We start from the raw sequence: 16956 nt of genomic DNA on the forward strand, positions 1-16956 counted from the left end.
ATGCAGAGTGCCCACAGCATTGTACCCCAATAAATGCAGAGTGCCCACAGCATTGTACCCCAATAAATGCAGAGTGCCACAGCATTGTACCCCAATGATTGCAGAGTGCCACAGCATTGTACCCCAATAAATGCAGAGTGCCCACAGCATTGTACCCCAATAAATTCAGAGTGCCCACAGCATTGTACCTCAATAAATGCAGAGTTCCCACAGCATTGTACCCCAATGATTGCAGAGTGCCCACAGCATTGTACCCCAATAAATGCAAAGTGCCTACAGCATTGTACCCCAATAAATGCAGAGTGCCGACAGCATTGTCCCCCAATCAATGCAGAGACCAGCGTGCGTGCTCCCTTCAATTTAATGCACTTACCTGGCGGCGGCGGCGGGTTCTTCCCTCCTCGATCCAGTCCGTCCTCTCTGCGGCGGCGGCGGCGGGAAGGTGAGCGGCTTCTCCCTCGTCCTCCGAGCGGCGGTGACGGTGAGTGACTGACTCACGCACCGGCACCGCCCCCATTGTGACGTCAGGGATCGGATGTCCTGGATGATGATTGGTCCAGGCTGGAGACTGGACCAATCACAGCCAGGATATCAGAAAGTGGGGGTGTCCAATCGCAAAGACTTGCGCTCGGGTTACGCCCCCAGAAGGCTGCCGATCGGCGCCTCTTCTGGGACGTAACCCCACCCCCCCCCTAGCCACCACTTCCATTACAGAGGCCGGCGAACCCAATTTTTTTTTTGTAAAACTTTATTTGTTCGCTTTGTCATTTTTTTTTCTTTCTTTTTTTTAGGGGTAGGGGGGCAGCGCCCTGGCGCCCCCTATGCACGGGCCGCCACTGGTGTGTGGTGATTGCCAGGAGATAGGATATCCAGTAGAGTGCTGGCCCCGGCCCGCCTCCGTGAGAACACTTGTAGGAAAAGAATTAGCCGCACATCACACATACATCTTGTGCTTAATCATTACTATTAATGATTAAGCACAAGATGTATGTGTGAAACGCATCTACGAGACTTCATGCTGGTGTCTTTGGTGTCATCACTTGCAACTTTTTGGAAATAAAGGTATTTGAAACCTATTGGAATCCCTGGATGTGCGGCTAATTCTTTTCCTACAAGCATCCAGAGGCATCACAGATAAACTGCAGCCCTTGGACTAGCTGGTCCGCCAGCTCAGCAAAGGCAGCGGGAAGCTGTTCCCCCTCCAGGTTATGGTGTAAGAGCTTAGCCCACTCAGTCAGAGTTTGTGACACAAGGGCAATGGTGAATACCAGCCTAATTGCCGAACAAGCCAGAGTGTACATAGTGCGGGTCACAGCCTCCACCTTCCGGTCAGCTGGATCCTTAAAGGCCGGGGACTCTTCAACCGAAATCATGGTTGCCTAGTTTAATCTGGAAACTGGAGGGTCCACCACCAGTGGCACAGTCCACTTCTTAAAAAGGGACTCATAATAGGGGTAACGCCTAGTAAAGCACTTAGGGACCCCACGGGAATGCTTTGGTCGTCCCCACTCTTTAGCGACAATTCTGTCAAAATAGGCAGGGAAAGAAAACACCTTTGCCGTTTTGGATGGCTTGTGAGTGCCAAAGGGCACCTGCGCCTCCGTCGCAGCTTCAGCTGCATCCTCCATCTTCAGGGTCTCATGCAAGGATACAATCAGTGCATCTACCAGTGCCTTTTCATGCGCAGTCGCAGACATGGAGGAATCATCCTCACTATCAGAGGATTACAGACATGTGGTTGCAGACCCACCAGGGTGACCCACGTCCGTGTCGGCCGAATCAGATTCAGGATCTGATGAGACAGATGAGGCAGAGGAAGGTGGTGGGGCACTTTTTGCTAGCCCGTCACCCACAAGCCACCTCCACCCGGGACATAAGGGACTCCAGGGCCACCGTCAGTGCATGGATGGATGGTTGGGACCCGGAGGGCCCCGCAGCCTTAGAGAGGGGATCAGGTGGGGAAATGTGCTCCAAAGACTCCATGAGTCATCAGTGGGACCCCACAAAAAGTGGAGCACACTGCTAAGGACCCCACCAGACTCACCATCCACAGAAACAGGCACCTGCAGGCCACCAGGAGAATCGGCACTACACGTGCGGCGATCAGGAAGTCAAATTATCCAGGAGTCAGCACCAGGGGATGAGGAGGGGCTCCCACCGCCAAAATCGCCGCCCACAGGGCTCTGCTGTCATGACCGCTATTTCCAATGGCAAACCACAAGAAAATAGCCGTATAAAGAAACACACAGGCAAAAACAAAATGGCGGCCCTGTGCAGCACCACGAGGCTTACAGGGGCCCAGGAGGGAGACCAGGCCTCAAGGACAGATCCAGGCAGAACAGGGAGCCCTGGCAGGAGCCTGTACACAATCTATCATCCGGTCACTAGCGGCGCCCCCCCTGGCCACCCATCACCATTTAGCACGCTGCCCCCTATCCCCATCCCAGGAAAGTGGCCAGACCACTCAAATAGCCACAGCGTGAAGGGGGGCAGGATGAGGGACTTGGTGGGGAGTGCCTGCGACAGGAAGGAGGAGAACCCGGGGGTCTGACCATCCCAAGGAGGGGCCCACGTCCAACTCAAAACCCTCCAGGGGGAGAGGGGGGACAGCTACTCACCATACCAGGGACCAGGCGGGCACTGCTCCAGACAGAACCCCTCTCTATTAAAATGGGGGGCTGTCGGCCAGGAGGAACACCGACTCGGGACGAGACGACCTTGCGAGGTGTTTACCTCGCAGGCCAGCCCCTGTCCAGTGGGGCTGTGTTGCGGCCAACCTAGCGTGGAGCTGAGGTCTGTGCGCGCTTGCTGGCCAGACCGGGGGGACCACTGGATCTAGATTATCTAGCCCATCACCCAGTCCAACAGTTGATTGTAGATCTCACAGGAAGAAATCCAGGAGAAAAAAAAATTTCTATCTAAAAACTTTTTGCCAGGACCAAATATTCCCAGCAAGGATATAGGTCCCTTCTCCTGACTAGGCAGAAAAAAAGAGTGACTATAGCAGAGAGAGGGAGTATACCCCCTGGGACTGCTCATGGGTGTAGCCAGAATTATTTTCTGCCTGGTGTCCTACTCCTGTAGGGGGCGAAGTGAACCAGATAAGCCAGGTTACTGCATTAGTTATCTTTTTTCAGGTTATTTTTGCTTTATATTCACTGTGAGAGACAGAATAACAACAAAGAAATCCAGAAACACTAATTTCAAAAAAGTTATAAATTGATTTGCATTTTATTGAGTGAAATAAGTATTTAATCCCCTATCAATTAGCAACATTTCTGGCTCTTTGGTGTCTTCTATACAGGTAACAAGCTGACATTAGGAGCGCCCTCTTAACGGGAGTGCTCCTAATCTCAGCTTGTTACCAGTATAAAAGACATCTGTCCACAGAAGCAATCAATCAGATTCCAATCTCTCCACCATGGCCATGACCAAAGAGCTGTCCAAAGATGTCAGGGACAAGATTGTAGACCTTCAAAAGGCTGGAATGGGCTACAAGACCATCGCCAAGCAGCTAGGTGAGAGGGTGACAACAGTTGGTGCGATTATTCACAAATGGAAGAAACACACAAAAACTGTCAATCTCCCTAGGTCTGGGGCTCCATGCAATATCTCACCTTGCGGAGTTTCAATGATCATGAGACAGGTAAGGTAGCAGCTGGGACCTTAGTCACCAAGAAAACAATTGGTAACACATTACGTCGTGAAGGACTGAGATCCTGCAGCGCCCGCAAGGTCCCCCTGCTCAAGAAAGCACATATACAGGCCCATCTGAGTTTTGTTAATAAACAGCTGAATGATTCAGAGATGAACTGGAAAGTGTTGTGGTCAGAGGAGACCAAAACCGAGCTCTTTGGCACCAACTCAACCCGCTGTGTTTGGAGAAGGAGGAATGCTGCCTATGACCCCAAGAACACCACCCCCACCGTCAAACATGGAGGTGGAAACATTATGCTTTGGGGGTGTTTTTCTGCTAAGGGGACAGGACAACTCAAAGGGACAATGGACAGGGCCATGTCCTGTCAAATCTTGGGTGAGAACCTACTTCCTTCAGCCAGGGCATTGAAAATGGGCTGTTTTTGGGTATTCCAGCATGACAATGACCCAAAACACACGGCCAAGGCAACAAAGGAGTGGCTCAAGAAGAAGCACATTAACGTCCTGGAGTGGCCTAGCCAGTCTCCTGACCTTAATCCCATATAAAATATGGTGAGGGAGCTGAAGGTTTGAGTTACCAAACGTCAGTCTCGAAACCTTAATGACTTGGAGAGGATCTGCAAAGAGGAGTGGGACAAAATCCCTCCTGAGATGTGTGCAAATTTGGTGGCCAATCACAAGAAACGTCTTACTCCTGTGATTGCCAACAAGGGTTTTGGCACCAAATACTAAGTCATGTTTTGCGAAGGGGTCAAATACTTATTTCACTCATTAACCACTTAAGGACCGGAAGGTTTTACCCCCTTAATGACCAGGCTTTTTTTTGCAATACGGCACTGCGTTACTTTAACTGACAATTGCGTGGTTGGGCGATGCTGTACCCGAATAAAATTGATGTCCCTTTTCCCCACAAATGGAGCTTTCTTTTGGTGGTATTTGATCACCTCTGTGGTTATTTTTTGCACTATAAACAAAAAAAGAGCGACAATTCTGAAAAAAAAAAACAATATTTTTACTTTCTGCTATAAAGCATTCCCAATAAAAAAAAAAATGTTTTCAATATGTATTCGGCTATATATTTTTGGTAAAAAAAATCCCAATAAGCATTGATTGGTTTGCACAAAAGTTATTGCGCCTACAAACTAAGGGATAGATTAATTTCATTTTTTTTTTTTTTACTAGTAATGGCAGCGATCAGCGATTCTTAGCGGGACTGCGACATTGCGGCTGACAGATCGGACACCTAACTGACACTTTTGACACTTTTGGGGAGACCAGTGATATTTCTACAGTAATCAGTGCTAAAAAAAATGCACTGTTACTGTAGTAATGACACTGGCAGGGAAGGGGTTAACACCAGGGGCAATCAAAGGGTTAAATGTGTGCCTAGGGGGTGCCTTCTAACTGTGTGGTGGATATACTTATTGGATGACCACTGAGACCTGTGTTCCTAAATAGGAGGAACACAGGATCCCTGTGTTCATCATTGACAGAACAGCAGTTAGCTGTGTTTACATCAGCAGACCGCTGTTAGGTCTCCATGGGGAGTGATCGCGGGTGCCCGGGCGGACATCGCCTGCCCCCACTATCTGCTTCACAAAACGATGTACAGAGCCGACCTGCCACAGTATAACATTAGCGACAAGTCGTTAAAATGCAAATCAATTTATAACTTTTTTGAAATGCGTTTTTCTGGATATTTTTGTTGTTCTGTCTCTCACTGTTAAAATAAACCTACCATTAAAATTATAGACTGATCATTTCGTTGTCAGTGGGCAATCGTGCAGAATCAGCAGGGGATCAAATACTTTTTTTCCTCACTGTAAAAAGGTCAGTTGTTTTGTAGATTACAGAGGATAACTCAAATTTTCTGTTCAGTACACAGCAAGTTGCAAGAACAACAGGTTTATAGCAGTATCAGTAATATTAAGATAAAAATCAGCTACTCACAAACATTCGTGAAAATCAAGCACATCAATTCCTCTGAGAAAAAGGCACGGCCTCGAAACGCGTCAGCCCTCTGCTTTCATGAGATATCGGACTCCTGCAATGAGGCGGCTCTATGGAATTGATGTGCTTGATTTTCACGAATGTTTGTGAGCAGCTGATTTTTATCTTAATATTATCAATAAACTCGCTGAGGATAATGCGCTTGGCTGGTGCGCCCTTTCTTTGTTTTGTATCTACAGTGTCTGGTCGACCGCCCCGGTCGTAAGGGGCAGCAAAGCCTAGCCATAACGGATGCCAAGTATGAGTACGAGTTCCGGGATTGAGGCAGCCTGAGGACCGGGTTCTGAGCGCAGGAGTGGGGTGCTGAATAGCCCTTTTCTCTTTTTTGGATTATAGCAGTATCAACGGGTATATTTTTGTACTTGCTGAAAATGTACTGACATTGGTCAAATAGTAATGGCTAGATAACTGGGCCAGAATAACTTGAAAACTGCAGCTCTTGTGGGAAGTTCCCAGTCTGCAGTAGTCCAAGGAAGGAAAATTCGTAAACTGGCCCCACAGTCATGGCCCCGCAGTCAAGCCTGTGTAGTCCGATACAGTAGACGATCTACTGTAGCTCAAACTGCTGGAACAATTATTGCTGATTCTGATAAAAAGGTGCCAGGAAAAACACCATCGCAGTTTGTTGCATATGGAGCTGCGTAGTCCCAGACTGGTCAGGGGGCCCATGCTTACCCATGTCTGGAGCCAAAAGTGCCTGCAATGGCACATGAGCATCAGAACAGGAGCAATGGAAGAATAGGATGTAGCACTACCCCATAAGGAGACGCTTAGTAATTTAGGTTCTCTGTTCTGCACCTCGACTCCAAGAACAACCTCAGTCCCTGGCTCAGTGAAAGCTACTGTACGCACCTATAGGAACACAGGTGTGGATATCTTTAACTCAACTGTGAATTTGTGTAAGGAAACAGACACAACACTGTTTAGTGGTAAATGAAGGCCATGCATTGGTATGGGTTAGAGTATACTGTGATTTCAGCATAAATGAGTATAAAGAAGGTAGAGTAATAAGTATAATAGTATAATAAGACAGCATAATTACTATTCCAAAATAATTTAGAAGCGAGTTCTGTACCACTAGACTGGAATTAACCCATGAGTCAGCAATAAACAGTGCATATAAGCATCAACTGCAATATGATTAATAATAGTATACAGTAATTAGTCTAGAGTGCACTATAGGAGGATGGCTAGGATATGGTGTAAAGTCTCCTGAGGTACCTCTTGGCATAGTCATTAAGAAAAGGTCTCTTTGTAGCAGCTGTAAAGGGGCAGTCTTTAGTCCTAACATTTTAGCCCGCTAGCGCTGGGGCCCAATTGTACCTCTGGTAACATGAGAATAGTCCCAGTCAAGCCTGCAGGCAGCAATAAGACTAGTAGATGGCAGTATGGTCAGTTCCCTAAGGGCACAGTCTCTCTAGCAGCAGATAATAAATACGCACAGGAGCAGCTCACTAGTCCCAGCGATGTTGCATCTCACCATCCAGTCACACACAGTTATTAGTCCACTCTCTGATGTGCACCCAGGAGACTCTGGCTGTCAGTACCCCCAAACTCAGCACTCCACATCATCTCACTCAGCCCGCCAATATGCAGCAGTGAAGATGCACACCGGACAGCAATGTGCACGCCCCAATTTCCCTCATGGCAAGAGCAAGCTGTGTCCTGTACAGCTTAAGAAAATACAGCTCGTCACCCTCCTCCTGGCAATCTTCCTCTGGAAAATGGAGTTCAAAAGCTCATGATTACAGTAGAGTCTATCTCCTCTGGACCACAGTTCCCACAGTGCAGTGCTGCCTGACACAGGCTCCATTCACACTTGAGCGTATCATTTTCAGACGTTTTTTGCAGGTGTTTGGAAGCAGGTATTGACATCTAACAAAAACGCTTGAAAGCTCATGTACTTTTTTCAGCTTCAAGCTTTTTGCTTCAGTGGACAAAACACTATGTGAACAGAGGTCATTGAACACATATGTGAACAGAGGTCATTGAAATGAATGGAATTTTGCTTTTTGGGTGTTTTGAGACTTCAGAGATGAGCGTTTTACGAGCTGAAAAACGCTCAGGTGTGAACAGGGTCTCAGTCTATTGAACTCTTCATGCTCAGCTCTTTCCTCTTGCTCAAATAACTGTTAGCCAGCTCAGCACCGCAGGGCAGCAGCTACATAGAGCAGCTGCAACCAATGTTTTTATTACTCTCCATTAGCCAAGTACCTGGCTACAAACACAGAGTTTAAGAGTAAATAAGGCAATCACTAGGCTATCATCCCTGTTGTAAAGAAACAGAAAAAAAAACAGCTGACCTGAGAGATTAATGTGACTAGAGAGATACAGGTAATAACGTCCGGAAACCCTACCTTTTTGTCTATATTGCTATATCCGCCCCTTATCTGTTAAGGAAATGTGAGAAATTCAGCTAAAGGATATTCCCCCTCCCCCCTTTTTGTTTGTTGTAGTTCTGGGACTATAGATCTAAAAATGTGACATAAAAGGAATGATGTATAAATAGATGACAGGACTACCATACAGTAAAGGGAATCTGAATGATTGAGTATCTACCAGGCTACATACTAATGCGGGGGTATGTAATGGGTTGTTATATACCGTGTTTCCCGAAAATAAGACCGGGTCTTATATTAATTTTGGCACCAAAAGACACAGTAGAGCTTATTTTCGGGATAGGTCTTATCGTGTAATGTGCTGTCTTCTCTCCCTCCCTGCCTGTCAGGAATCCCCTATGTGAAGCTAGTAAAAGTGGTTGTAAAATCCTAGTATCCACTCTATTACTGTTTTATATAATGTTCAGTGAGTTTCTGTATTATAATTGTGAAATACCCAGCGCTGTTCTCCTTCTCTTCTCATAGCTGTCAGCGGGGTATCTCAGCCCCTCCTCTCTGCAGTGTTCAGAACGGGTCACAGAAGCGCAGAGTATTATATTATAATTGTGTGAAATACCTTTGTTACCGTGCCACTCGGTGCTCAGCTGGTCTCCCGCTGCTCCTCTTCACTTCTCCCAGCTCTCAGCGGGGTATCTCAGCCCCTCCCCCCTGCAGTTCTTAAGCGGGTCACAGAAGCGCAGAGCAGCGCTGTAACAAAGGTATTTCACACAATTATAATATAATACTCGGCACTCCTGTGACCCGCTCTGAACACTGCAGAGGGGAGGGGCTGAGATCCCCCGCTGACAGCTATCAGAAGAGGAGAAAAGCAGCGGGGGATCAGCTGAGCACCGAGCAGCGATGTACGGAAGGTATTTCACAAAATTATAATACAGAAACATTGGACATGATATAAAACAGTAATAGAGTGGATTCCATGTTTTTACATCTACTTTAAACTAGGGCTTATTTTAGGGGTAGGTCTTACTGTGTAATATGCTGTCTTCTCTCCCCCTCTCCCTCCCTGCCTGTCAGGGAATCCCCTATGTGAACCTAGTAAAAGTGGTTGTAAAATCCTAGAATCCACTCTACTACCGTTTTAATAATAATGTCCAGTGTGTTTCATTATTATAATTGTGTGAAATATCTTTGGTACAGCGCTGCTCTCCTCTTCTCATAGCTGTCAGTGGGGTATTTCAGCCCCTCCCCTCTGCAGTGTTCAGAGCGGGTCACGGAAGCACAGAGTATTATATTACAATTGTGTGAAATACCTTTGTTACAGCGCCGCTCGGCGCTCAGCTGATCTTCCGCTGCTCTTCTTCTCTTCTCCCAGCAGGTGATCTCAGTCCCTCCCCTCTGCAGTTCAGCGGGTCACAGAAGCGCCAAGCGGCGCCGTAACAAAGGTATTTCACACAATTATATTATAATACTCGGCACTTCTGTGACCCGCTCTGAACGCTGCAGAGGGGTCCTTGCTGACATCTATGAGAAGAGGAGAAGAGCAGCGAGGGATCAGCTGAGCGCCGAGTTACATAGTTACATAGTTACATAGTTAGTGAGGCTGAAAAAAGACACAAGTCCATCCAGTTCAACCTATGTGTGTGTGTTTGCTTTTAACCGTACATTGTATACCCCTGTATGTTGTGGTCTTTAAGGTGTCCATCCAATAGTTTTTTGAAACTATCAATGCTCCCCGCTGATACGACTGCTTGCGGAAGAGAATTCCACATCCTTACCGCTCTTACAGTGAAGAACCCCTTACGCACTTTAAGGTTAAACCGCCTTTCCTCTAGTTTTAGTGAGTGGCCACGTGTCTTATTGTATTCCCTTACTCTAAATAGTTTGTTCCTTATGCTAGGGTCGCCAGTACAGTATTTGTACATTGATATCATATCCCCCCTCAAGCGTCTCTTCTCCAGAGAGAATAGGTTCAGTGCTTGTAGTCTTTCCTCATAGCCGATGTCCTCCATTCCCCTAATTATTTTTGTTGCCCTTCTCTGGACTTTCTCCAGTTCCAGCACATCCTTCCTGAGGACCGGTGCCCAGAACTGGACAGCATACTCCAGATGTGGCCGGACCAGAGTCTTGTAGAGTGGAAGAATAATCTCTTTATTTCTGGAGTGAATCCCCTTTTTTATACAACCCAGTATTCTGTTGGCTTTGCTTGCAGCGGCTTGGCATTGCATGCCACTTCCAAGCCTGTTGTCTACCAGTACCCCCAGGTCCCTTTCCATCCTAGACTCACCCAGAGGTTCCCCCCCTAGTGAGTAGCTTGCTTTCTGGTTTCTGGCCCCCAAGTGCATTACTTTACATTTTTCTACATTAAATCTCATCTGCCATGTAGTTGCCCACCCCGTTATTTTGTTCAGGTGTGCTTGCAAGATTTCCACATCCTGCATAGAAGATATTGGCATGCCTAATTTAGTATCATCTGCAAATACTGAGATTGTACTAGATATCCCCTCCTCTAGATCATTTATGAATAAATTAAACAGGATTGGTCCCAGGACAGAACCCTGGGGGACCCCACTTTCCACACCCGCCCAATCCGAGTACTCCCCATTAATCACCACCCTCTGTACTCTCCCCTGGAGCCAGTTCTCTATCCAGGTACTCACCTTATGGTCCATACCTACCTTCCTTAGTTTGTACAGTAAGCGTTTGTGGGGAACGGTGTCAAAGGCCTTTGCAAAGTCCAGATACACCACATCCACAGGCTTACCTTTATCTAAGTGGCAGCTCACTTCATCTTAGAAGGTTAATAGATTGGTTTGGCATGAACGATTTTTCATGAATCCATGCTGATTACTACTTATAATACCGTTTTCATTACTAAAGTCTTGTATGTGGTCCCTTATCATCCCCTCCAAAATTTTGCAGACTACTGATGTTAGGCTGACCGGCCTATAGTTACCCGGGATATATCTCAGCCCCTTTTTAAATATTGGTACCACGTTGGCTTTTTTCCAATCAGCTGGCACCATACCTGTCTGTAAACTATCCTTAAAGATCAAGAATAATGGTCTGGCAATCACCTGACTGAGCTCATTTAGAACCCTTGGGTGCAAGCCATCCGGTCCCGGGGATTTATTTATGTTAAGTTTCTCTAATTTAGCTCTAAGTCTATCCTCTGTTAGCCATGGCGGCACTTCCTGAGGTGTATTATTTAGTTCGGCCTTACAAGCGGGGTTCGTGTAGCCCCCCGATTCCTTTGTGAAGACTGAAGAGAAGAAATTATTTAACACTTCCGCCTTTTCTCTGTCCTCAGTGGCCATTTTTCCTTTATCATCTTTTATGGGGCCAATGTGTTCTGGCCTCGCTTTCTTACTGTTTATATACTTAAAGAATTTCTTGGGGTTCTTTTTACTCTCCTCCACTATATGTCTCTCGTGTTCCATTTTAGCCGCCCTGATTTCATCTTTACATTTCTTATTACACTCTTTGTAATGCTTAAATGCTGCCAATGACCCCTCAGTCTTGTATTTTTTGAAGGCCTTTTCTTTAGCTCTATTATACATTTTTATGTTGGAGTTTAGCCACCCAGGGTTTAGTTTTGCTCTTTTAAATTTATTTCCCTGTGGAATGCACTGGCCCACCCCCTTGTTAAGTATGCTCTTGAAGCACTCCCATTTTTCCTCCGTGTTCTTTGTTCCCAGGGTTCTATCCCATTTGATATTTTCTAGCAGCGAGCGCAGTTTAGGGAAATTGGCTCTTTTGAAATTCAGTGTCCTTATATTACCCTTGTGTTTCCTATTACTGTAATTAATACTGAAACCAATTGACCTATGGTCACTGTTCCCTAAGTTGTCCCGTATTTCTATATCCGTGAGCAGGTCTGTATTGTTGGTAATCAGTAGGTCAAGTACCGCATTGTTTCTTGTCGGTGCATTCACCATCTGACCCATGAAATTGTCCTGCAAAACATTTAGGAACTGTCGAGCCTTGGCTGAATGCGCGGTTCCTTCTGCCCAGTCTATATCAGGATAATTAAAGTCCCCCATTATAATGACATTTCCCATCCTTGCTGCCAATCCTATCTGTAACATGAGGTCCACCTCACCCTCCTCCCTCTGGTTTGGGGGCCTATAGCATACGCCCAATATTACCTTCCCCACCGTGCCTTTCCTTTGAAGCTCTACCCATAGGGATTCTGCCTCGTCCATAGCTCCATTATTAATATCATCCCTCATATTTACCTGTATACTGTTCTTAATATACAAACATACCCCTCCCCCTTTTTTACCCTCTCTATCTCTGCGATAAAGGGAATACCCCTGAATGGTCGCCATCCAGTCATGAGAGCTGTCAAACCAAGTCTCAGTTATCCCCACAAAATCTAAGTCCTCCTCAAACATCAGCAGCTCCAGCTCTCCCATCTTGTTGGCCAGGCTTCTGGCATTGGTATATAAGCCTCGTAATTTTGATGTTTTTAGGCTGCTCTCTTGATTTTTCCCCGTACCCACCCTGGGTATAGGGGCTCCGAACACCCTACCGCTAATGCCCCCATTTCTGCCCTCTGAAACTTGCTTTCCACTGGCTAATTCTACATCTGTACCCTCCCCCCCATTCCCTAGTTTAAAAGCCCCTCTAACTTTTTGGCCATCCTCTCACCCAGTACGGCTGCACCCACCCCATTTAGGTGCAATCCGTCCCTACCAAAGAGCCGGTGACCGACTGAGAAGTCGGCCCAGTTCTCCAGGAACCCGAAACCCTCCTTACTACACCAGCTCCTCAGCCACTCGTTAACTTCCCTAATCTCCCGCTGCCTCTCTGGTGTGGCTCGAGGTACGGGTAGTATTTCGGAAAATACTACCTTGGAGGTCCTAGTCCTCAACTTAGCGCCTAAGTCCCTGAAATTGTTTAGGACTCTCCGTCTTCCTCTGCCTATGTCATTGGTACCCACGTGTACCATGACAGCTGGGTCTTCCCCAGCCCCACCCAATAATCTGTTCACCCGATCCGCGATGTGCCGAACCGAGCGCCCGGCAAACAACAGACTGTTCGGCGCACACGGTCTTTGTCACAGATTACACTATCTGTCCTTCTAATAATTGAGTCCCCTACCACCAGCACCTGTCTTTCCTTTCCCTTTCTCCCGGCCTCACTGGAGGAGTTCGTCCCCTGGCAGCTAGGGGCGTCGCTCTGCTCCAGCAATGCTGGTCCCTGACTGGTTTCCCCAACATCACACAACGAGGCGTATCTATTGGGGTGCTCCAGCCCAGGATCAGCCTCCTTGACTTGTCCCCTTCTACCCCTCCTAACTGTCACCCCTCTGCTCTGCTCTGATGCCTGCACCTCCGATACTCCGCCCACCTCTGTGCAGGCCCCTGTCTGCACCTGATTGGTACAATCCTGGCTCTCCTCCGGTATGGACATTCGTCTCAGTGTTGCCAGCTGCTTCCCTAGATTCAGGACCTGAGCTTCCAGGGAAGCAACGTGCTCACATTTTGCGCATTTGTATTCGCCCTCGATCGCATGACCGAGGAACGCATACATATCACAAGATGTACACCGAGTCGCATCTCCACACCGCCGGGCATTGTACCTACTATCTAATCTAATGGGGATTCAGCGATTTAAGTCTATCCTATGTGGCTATTTCCTGGCTTCCTAACGCTACCTTCTCACCCTCTGGTATTCCGCTCCACTCACTTGACACCGGTCAGTCACCCAACACTCACAATCTCACAGCCCGGTCAGACGCACAACGCTGAGTCGCACAGCCCGGTCAGACGCACAACACTAAGTCGCACAGCCCGGTCAGACGCACAACACTAAGTCGCACAGCGCGGTCAGACGCACAACACTAAGTCGCACAGCGCGGTCAGACGCACAACACTAAGTCGCACAGCCCGGTCAGACGCACAACACTGAGTCGCACAGCCCGGTCAGACGCACAACACTGAGTCGCACCGCCCGGTCAGACGCACAACACTGAGTCGCACCGCCCGGTCAGACGCACAACACTGAGTCGCACCGCCCGGTCAGACGCACAACACTGAGTCGCACCGCCCGGTCAGACGCACAACACTGAGTCGCACCGCCCGGTCAGACGCACAACACTGAGTCGCACCGCCCGGTCAGACGCACAACACTGAGTCGCACAGCCCGGTCAGACGCACAACACTGAGTCGCACAGCCCGGTCAGACGCACAACACTCAGTCGCACCGCCCGGTCAGACGCACAACACTGAGTCGCACCGCCCGGTCAGACGCACAACACTCAGTCGCACCGCCCGGTCAGACGCACAACACTCAGTCGCACAGCCCGGTCAGACGCACAACACTCAGTCGCACAGCCCGGTCAGACGCACAACACTCAGTCGCACAGCCCGGTCAGACGCAAAACGCTCAGTCGCACAGCCCGGTCAGACGCAAAACGCTCAGTCGCACAGCCCGGTCAGACGCACAACGCTCAGTCGCACAGCCCGGTCAGACGCACAACGCTCAGTCGCACAGCCCGGTCAGACACACAACGCTCAGTCGCACAGCCCGGTCAGACGCACAACGCTCAGTCGCACAGCCCGGTCAGACGCACAACGCTCAGTCGCACAGCCCGGTCAGACGCAAAACACTGAGTCGCACCGCCCGGTCAGACGCACAACACTGAGTCGCACAGCCCGGTCAGACGCACAACGCTCAGTCGCACAGCCCGGTCAGACGCACAACGCTCAGTCGCACAGCCCGGTCAGACGCACAACGCTCAGTCGCACAGCCCGGTCAGACGCACAACGCTCAGTCGCACAGCCCGGTCAGACGCAAAACACTGAGTCGCACAGCCCGGTCAGACGCACAACACTGAGTCGCACAGCCCGGTCAGACGCACAACGCTCAGTCGCACCGCCCGGTCAGATGCACAACGCTCAGTCGCACCGCCCGGTCAGACGCACAACGCTCAGTCGCACCGCCCGGTCAGACGCAAAACACTCAGGTAGTGATAGGTACTCCCAGACACTCAGGTAGCAACAGGTACTCACAGATACTCAGGTACTCACAGATACTCACAGGTACTCACAGATACTCACAGGTACTCACAGATACTCACAGGTACTCACAGGTAATCACAGATACTCAGGTACTCACAGATACTCACAGATACTCAGGTACTCACAGATACTCAGGTACTCACAGATACTCAGGTACTCACAGATACTCACAGGTACTCAGGTACCGAAGGTATTTCACACAATTATAATACAGAATCACACATTGAATATTATATAAAATAGTAATAGAGTGGATTCTAGGATTTTATATCTACTTTAAACTAGGGCTTATTTTCAGGGTATGGCTTATATTGCAGCCCTCCCCGAAAAAAACAGTATGGCTTATTTTCAGGGTAGGTCTTATTTTTGGGGAAACACGGTATGTACAGTATAAAAAGTCTATAGGGATACACACTCAAAGTATAACTGAATTTTGTGTCAATTTAATACATATTTTCTGATTAAAGGGACCCCCTGGGCCAACATCGCGTATAACAGGCACAATATCCAGAACACCCTGACTCATTCTCAGACTGTCTAAAATTAATAAGGGGGATCTGGTCATATATAGCCTTCAAATAAACTAAGAATTATTGATGAGTATGCTTATAAGAGGGGGGTGTAAATAGGTAAATAGATATAATATAAACAAACATATCTTCTTAATATATATAGGATCTCTCTGGTCAACCTTTCCCTGTGCACCTCAGCGCTCGCTGGGGGAGAACTATGCATCTATGTAGTTATTTCTTTGAGGTGAGTTTTGCATATATGTGATCTGAAGGTTCCTTTTGATTGATATGTGTACTTTGTGTTTGATATAGACATATAAATAATGAACCTTTTTTGTTGTAGATAAGTACTCTCTGGCTCCCCAAGAACTGATGAAGCAATGTTAAGCAAAACGCATTGGATTATGAGGAATCTTTTTGTAGTGCTTGTCATGTAACCACAGTGTATGCAATTTTCATGTAATTGGGGACATGTTTTATATGGTAGATGCATATAGCATCTATGATTTTATATGTGCATAATACATTTGGAATTTTATATATATTGTTCTGTATGCTCCTTATCTGGCCTGTATAGTCCGACCAGACATGGGAGTAAGTCACACATGTGCAAGTCACAAGCAAGTCTCAAGTTTTAACCTTCAAGTCTCAAGCAAGTCCCAAGTTACTGTGGCAAAAAGCAAGCAAGTCAAGTCGAGTCCCTGGTAGAAGTCAAGCAAGTCAAGTCAAGTCATTTATTTTGGTCAAGTCACAAATCAAGTCAAAATACTGATCTACCCCAAATTTCACCTTTAAATCAGCTAAATCAGTTAAATTTAAATTAAATTTAAATCAGTCAGTGGTCAGGAAAGGTTTTGTTTTATTTTCAACATTAACAAAACTGCTTAGTGATTTTTTTCTTGGCATATTAAAGAAACACTTTGAATGCCAAAACAGCTCAAAATCCTTCGTCCGGTCATATTTCAACATCACAGTCACTAAAAACATGTTAAGTATTTCCATTGTTAAACAGCCAGTGTCCTAAAAATCAGAACACACTGAGGTTTTTTAAGTTACTGTGGTGTCAGAAACATAACAGGCACATTAATTTTGCTTTAACACATCTTGAGAAAATGCAAATATTTAATAACTTAAAAAAGTAAAGTCATTTCGAGTCATAAGTCTCAAGTCAAAGTCTCAAGTCATGAATACCAAGTCAAAGTCAAGTCGAGTCTTTTATTAATTTTAGTCAAGCAAATCTAGTCAAGCAAATCTCAAGTCCTCAAACTGGTGACTTAAGTCTTGAATACCAAGTCTTAAGTCAAGTCATGTGACTCAAGTCCCCCACCTCTGAGTCTGACAATACCTCCCTTTTTCTCTGGCTACAAACACGTTAAGAGGAAACTGTGTAAGGTTTTACTTTACTGAGCCATT

This window comes from Pelophylax lessonae (genome assembly GCF_965119305.1).
Source record: "Pelophylax lessonae genome assembly, chromosome: 1".
Taxonomy (NCBI): domain Eukaryota; kingdom Metazoa; phylum Chordata; class Amphibia; order Anura; family Ranidae; genus Pelophylax; species Pelophylax lessonae.